Consider the following 6,000-nt stretch of genomic DNA (forward strand, 5'->3'; position numbering starts at 1 on the left):
CTGGGTCATGAATCTAGTGGTGCCACAGTTTCGGGAGCAGAACAGACCACCCCATGTTGGGAACGGGACAACCATCTGTATCCCATGGGCAAACTGGGGTTATTTTATGAATATCTTGAAGTGAGTAAGTCATCAGTGGAGATTTCTGTGCTGTCGGTTATACTAGAATATGCTTTGGGTCACAGAAGCATCGGTTACCGATCCAAACAATGACCTAGCATACCGAAATGGAGCCCGCTTTTCTCCATTAGATGCATTTATGCAGTCAGGCTTTCAAACAGGGTGCCTGTGTGTATCTTTGTCAATATTTATGTTGCACAAAGCTGAAGAGTTACTGCCAAGGAATGAAATGGAATACTCATTCAGGTACATTTCCACCATTGATTCTCAGATCCTTCTGGTCATGTCGTCTAAGGATGAACTCAGAACCATTACTAGATGTGACTCAGCTCAGGCTGTAGCCCATGTGGCACAGCTGTTGGCTGATATCCTTCTAAACAGAGTCATGTGAGCCAGCCAGCCTGTGCAGAAAGCCCGCAAGAGCATCCTGCCTCATGGCAGCAAGGTTCACAGGGTCATCCCTTCCACATCTCACACCTGCCTTTGACATTGTTCCTATTTCCTCTGGCCAATGGTTTCTGCCTGGTTCCTTGAGTGACCTTATGGCACATCACTGGCTTGAATTCAGGATGAATTTGCTGATCTGGAATATCGGTTGAGCACAGATCCCCTCGTTCTCCAATGTCTTTGTCCATTTCTGTACATTTGCTTGGGCTCTGTTTCTCTTTGGTTGAACTTGGTTTTGAGCTCTCGGTTGCTTTTAAATGGTCACATCTCAAAATAGATTTCCATAGGAAACGTCATCTTTTCTATTATGCATGGCACACTTTTACTGGTGATGTGTGTGTTTTGTATCTGAGCTCTTTCAGCTCACCACTGCCTTGAATTAGTATTTTTTAAGCTTAGGAGAACAGGAAAGGATTTTGGTCAATAGGCTTTGCATTTATGCATGGGAGTTCATGTTTGCAAAGACACCCCTCTGTGCTTCCTGTTTATAAGTCTACAGATAGAGGGAGTTTATTTTTTTCCCAAATCACATTCTATATATAAAATAACTGCTTTTGAAAATATACATTATACGTGGAAACACATCTGTTTCCTTCGGTGAGTGAAAGGTCATCTTGTGGCGTCTTCAGTCAGCGATGCTTTGTGGCCTGGTGTCTGATTTGAGTTTCATTTTTGCTTTTGCTGTGTTTCGTGACCAGGTTCCATTAAGGGTGCAGCTGCAGTCCGTTGTGTAGAAGTTATGTTCGTTTATTCTGCTTATTTTCAAAAGGACTATAAGCCAAAGACCTGTTATTCCAAAATGAGTCATAATTGTAAATATTCCTTATTGGGGTTATTATCAGCATTAACAATAACAACAACGTTTGGGGGCAGCATATCATTTGTTATTTTAACACACACACACACACAAAAGCCTTGGAAAAATGTTATTGTTCTAGTGATGTCAAATAAAGGGCATTGAAAGGAAAAGCTGTACGCTTTTGGGAGAAATTGGTAGGACTTTTAGACCTTTATAGTCTCATTAAAATACCAATTAAATAATTCAGCCTCCCCCTACCCTACAAAAAAGGATGGAGTAACAGCTATTCTAGAGAGATTTTCAGATTTATTAGTTTTCCCATTATCTAAATAATCCCTAATGAATTAGAAAAATTAATCCATTTCTGAGAATAGGCAGTCTGTTATTCTGTATTCAACGCTGGAGTGAAACATGTTTTTTGTTCTTTTGGTTCATGGGAGATAGAATTTCCAAGTGTTTTTTGAATTATTTTTGTTCCTATAAGATAAAGTGACTTTGGTGGTGATCTGACCACAGTTTCCTCCTCCCAGTTTTCCCCATGATCATTAATGACACCCCACCTGCCTTTTTACTTATTTCTCTTAGCTGCTGAAGGGGAACAACTTCTGACATATGACCCTGGAGCCCTCCACCTGTGTTTAGTTAGGTCTTGCACCCAGCCACCAACCCCAGTCTCCTTCGCCTGAAGTACCTTTTGCTTTTCTGCCTGGAAGGATTCTTGCCAAGCCTTGGCAGGAACCCCTCCACCTTTTACAGATTTTCTGATCTCCTCTCTAGGCATTAATTGCACTTGATTCTTGTCTTGATGGTGTGTGATCGTGTCCATGTCCATTGTTCTCCCTGGCTGGACTGATCCTGTTGGAGTCAGTAGTCAGGCTTTGCATCTTTCCATCCATGTTCGGAGCACCACAGCCTGGACCCTGGTTCTCATACGTGTTTAAGTGTCTTGAGCTTGGAGTTTCAACACACTTACATACAACTGTTAGATGAGTTTGTGGTAACATTGCCCCCACGGCCCCCACAAGTTTCTATATGGCATACGTTTTTTTCTGAGTGAAATTTCTCTTTCATTTGTTTTATTGAATTACCCACCGTCCTTTGAGATTATTAGAATAACCTTGAGTTGTTAACCAAAATAACTCTCCCCCCACCAGCAAATGATTCTGCCGTCTGAGAACTCAGACATGGGACATGAGAGAAATAATCTATCAGTCTTAAAATTTAGAAGCCATAAGATACCGTTTTGTACTTAGAGCACCCACAGCACAAACACCAGTCTCTCAAGAATTTGGCAATGCCTTCCCAGAGGGCGGGTGCCATAAGTGAACTGCAGTGAGTGATGAAGTGAGAGCTCTTTGTCTTTGGTACTGCTTCTTCCACCCTTGCTGTGTTAACTTGATCTTCCCTTCATATATTATTTTCTCCATTTAATTTACTGCAGTTAATATCAGATGTTCCTCAACATCTTCTTGCACCCGCCCCCTTCATTCCCTCTCTCTCCAGTGCTATCCCACCCATGCCTCTCCTGCGCTCTCCAGGACCAGGCCTGTCTCCCCCACGCCCTAACCTCTGCTCTGTCTGCCCACAATGTGCACTGACATTTCCTTGTCTCCGCAGAATGAACTTTCCAAAATGGCATCTGAGTATCTGGGGGGGGTGAGATGGTAGATCTCTCATCTCTTTACTCATTCATTCATTTATCCATCCAAAAAACATTGAGCACCTGCTATGCCAAACACTGTATCTACTGCTGGGGAGACCAAGACAGGTAAGACTTGGTGTCTGCACTCCCCAGGCCAGGTGAGGCATGGCGAGTAGGTGATGGATTGCTAAGCAGGTGAACACAAATTGGACTTCCTAGAGCTGGAGATATTTGAACTGAATTTTGAAAGGTGAATGGAAGTTAGCTCTCTAATGTGTGGTAGAGGGAGTGGACACTTCATGCAGAGAGGTAGAGTCATATAAGAGTACACGGGCATGAAGCAGCTTGGCCAGACTGAAGAACGACAAGTAGGGCTAGAACAAAGTATCCATAGGTGGGAATACCAGGTACACAAGACCTCTGTCACAATGGGTCTTGTGTGCTTAGACTTGAATGTATCCATAAAGAAACAGGGATATATTGGAATATTTGTAAGCAAGAGAATTGCATATTGTTTATGTTGAAGAAGGTCTGGTTATTCTGGCAGCAGAATGGAAGATAATATTTGGGGGAGGAGGCCCATATTTGGGGGGAAAGGATATTTCAGGGGGACACCCCAGGTAACCCAGACAACAAGTGGCACGCGGCTTCAGAGGGTCCCTGGGCAGAGGGATAAAGACATGGGCGGCAGATGTGTTAAGTGCTGCAGAGGTGACTGCATGGCAGGGGGTCACAGAGCTGCTGAGATGACCTTCCAGTGACCCATCCGGAGAGCGGATCTGCAGGGGGAGTGTAATGGGAGGAGCTGGTTTCGAGGTTATTGTTCTGTGTGTGGCATTTTGAGTGTGAAGTGTCTATGGGACATCTGAGGGGTGATGTCCGTTGTTAAGCTGGATTCACCAGTCAGGAGCTCGGAGGAGCTGTGGGTGAGGCTATGGGGGTGATTCAGTCCTGCCAAGCAGACGATTGAAAACGAGGCCCTGGGGAAATGGGCCATGTACATGGTAAATGGGAGAAGAGAAATCCACCAAGAGAAAGAAGAATAGCAGAGCAGTTGGGAGAAAACTAGTTGAGACAACACAGAGAAGGCCATAACCTGGTTTAACAGGGATTTGAAAACTGACTAAAAGGAGTAAAGTGAGAAAGGTGGGTGTGCGGGGCAAAAAAGCAAGAGCTAAAGCCCACTTTAATTGGCAAGACTGGGGAAAAGGAGGAGGAGGACTATACTTAGGTAGCCTTTAAATATCAGATCTGTGTATATCTGTGTGTGTGTGCATATGTACACACAAACTTTTCTGCCTCGGCTTTATAAATTTATTTAAGTAAAACAAAAATCAAGCGGGGAAAACATTCCACAGAGAGGAAAATAATCGTCCATAGCAAAAGCTACCTGATAATCAAATAAACAGGGACTGAAAATGCCCACTGGTTTGAAACACGCAGCCACCGGCAGTGCAACTTCTGTCTCAGTGCCGCAGTGAGGGCCGTGGGGGATGCAGGACTATGAGCCCTGGAGGAGTCATCAGCGCAGGTACTTCTCTAAGAAACTGGACTTTAAAATGAAGAAGAAAGTGTAGAAAGTATCAGAGAGCAATACAGGGCCATGAGAGAGGGTCAGGTGAGGGTTAGTTTTGTTTTACAGGGGGCTTTTCTGGCCTTGCTGAGTTGCTAGGCCTTTGTTGTTGTTGGTCTTTTTTCCAAAAGCTTTTTAGAAAGTTTTTCTCACTTGAATATCTGAACAGAGTAAATCATGTTGGGTTTTATCTGGTGTTTTATTTTTTAATTAAAAAAATCTGGAATTTATTTTAATGTCAAAAGTGAGGACACTGTACCAGGACGTCCAATGATTTAGCTAATTATTCCTGTACTTGAATCCACTGATTTGAAGTGTCAGTTTTATAATATTACTAAAATCTCATAAATATCCACGTCTATTCCTGAAATGTATTTTATTTCTTTCGTACTCTCAGTGAACTATTTCTAAACTGTTTCCATGACCATAGATTAATTACCTCCTAAAGTTGGTCCTATTTTATCCTTTTCCAGAATGTCCCTAATAATACAAATTCAAACAACCCTGCTTATTATTTTATTTGTATATTTGTGTATATTTCTGGAAGAACTTTAGGATCACCTTTCAGCTTCTTTTCTTAAATCCATTTGGGATTATTAACTAAATTTGCATTCAGATTTTAAATTTATTTAGGAGAAAAAATGTGCTATGTTCCCCAAACTTGAGTCTGCCCAATGAACAGTATTGTGCATTCTACTGCTCATTCAATCATCATTTGTTTTTTCTTCTTCTAAGTCATTTTTCAGAATGATCTTAACATTTTTCACTAATTTATTTCTAAATAGTCTGTGCCTTACAGAAGAAGATGGCAGAGTAGAAGGGAGCTCGCAGCTCACCCTCTCCCACAAATACAACAAGACCCACATCCACAGACCCACTCAGCCAACCAGAGCACCAGCGGACCTCCGACAGAACATCACCCTCTTCAAAAGATAAAGACGCCCAAAATCTAGTAGGAGAAAAGGAAAAAAGAAAGAACAAAAGGCATAGCAGCACAGGACTGGTCCCACGGGGAGGGAGTGGCAAAGGAGGACTGGCGCTCGCTCACTGGGCCTCCCCTCTCCAACTGAGAAGCCAGCTGGACGGAGGGGAAGCCTCCGAGGCTCGGATCTATACGGAGCAGCCCTTGACTTACAGAACTAAGATAAACGGGCACAGAGGGTCCCCCCGACACCCAGCCTGAGACGCGGGCCGGCAGCGGCGGGCAGAGCCAGGCTGCACAAGCCGGGCAGAGGACTGGGGCAGCTGCACGGAGGCAGCTCCGGGGGAACGCAAGGGACTGCACGCCATGACTGTGGGTGCACAGGGCAGAACAACCTGGGCCCTCAATAAAACAGCAATATTGATGTGCTGTCGGGGGAAGGGTGCATACCCCCATCTCTGAAAACCCGCGGAAACTTTTCAGGGGAAGAGAGGCGG

This window comes from Vicugna pacos, chromosome X (genome assembly GCF_048564905.1).
Source record: "Vicugna pacos chromosome X, VicPac4, whole genome shotgun sequence".
Taxonomy (NCBI): Eukaryota; Metazoa; Chordata; class Mammalia; order Artiodactyla; family Camelidae; genus Vicugna; species Vicugna pacos.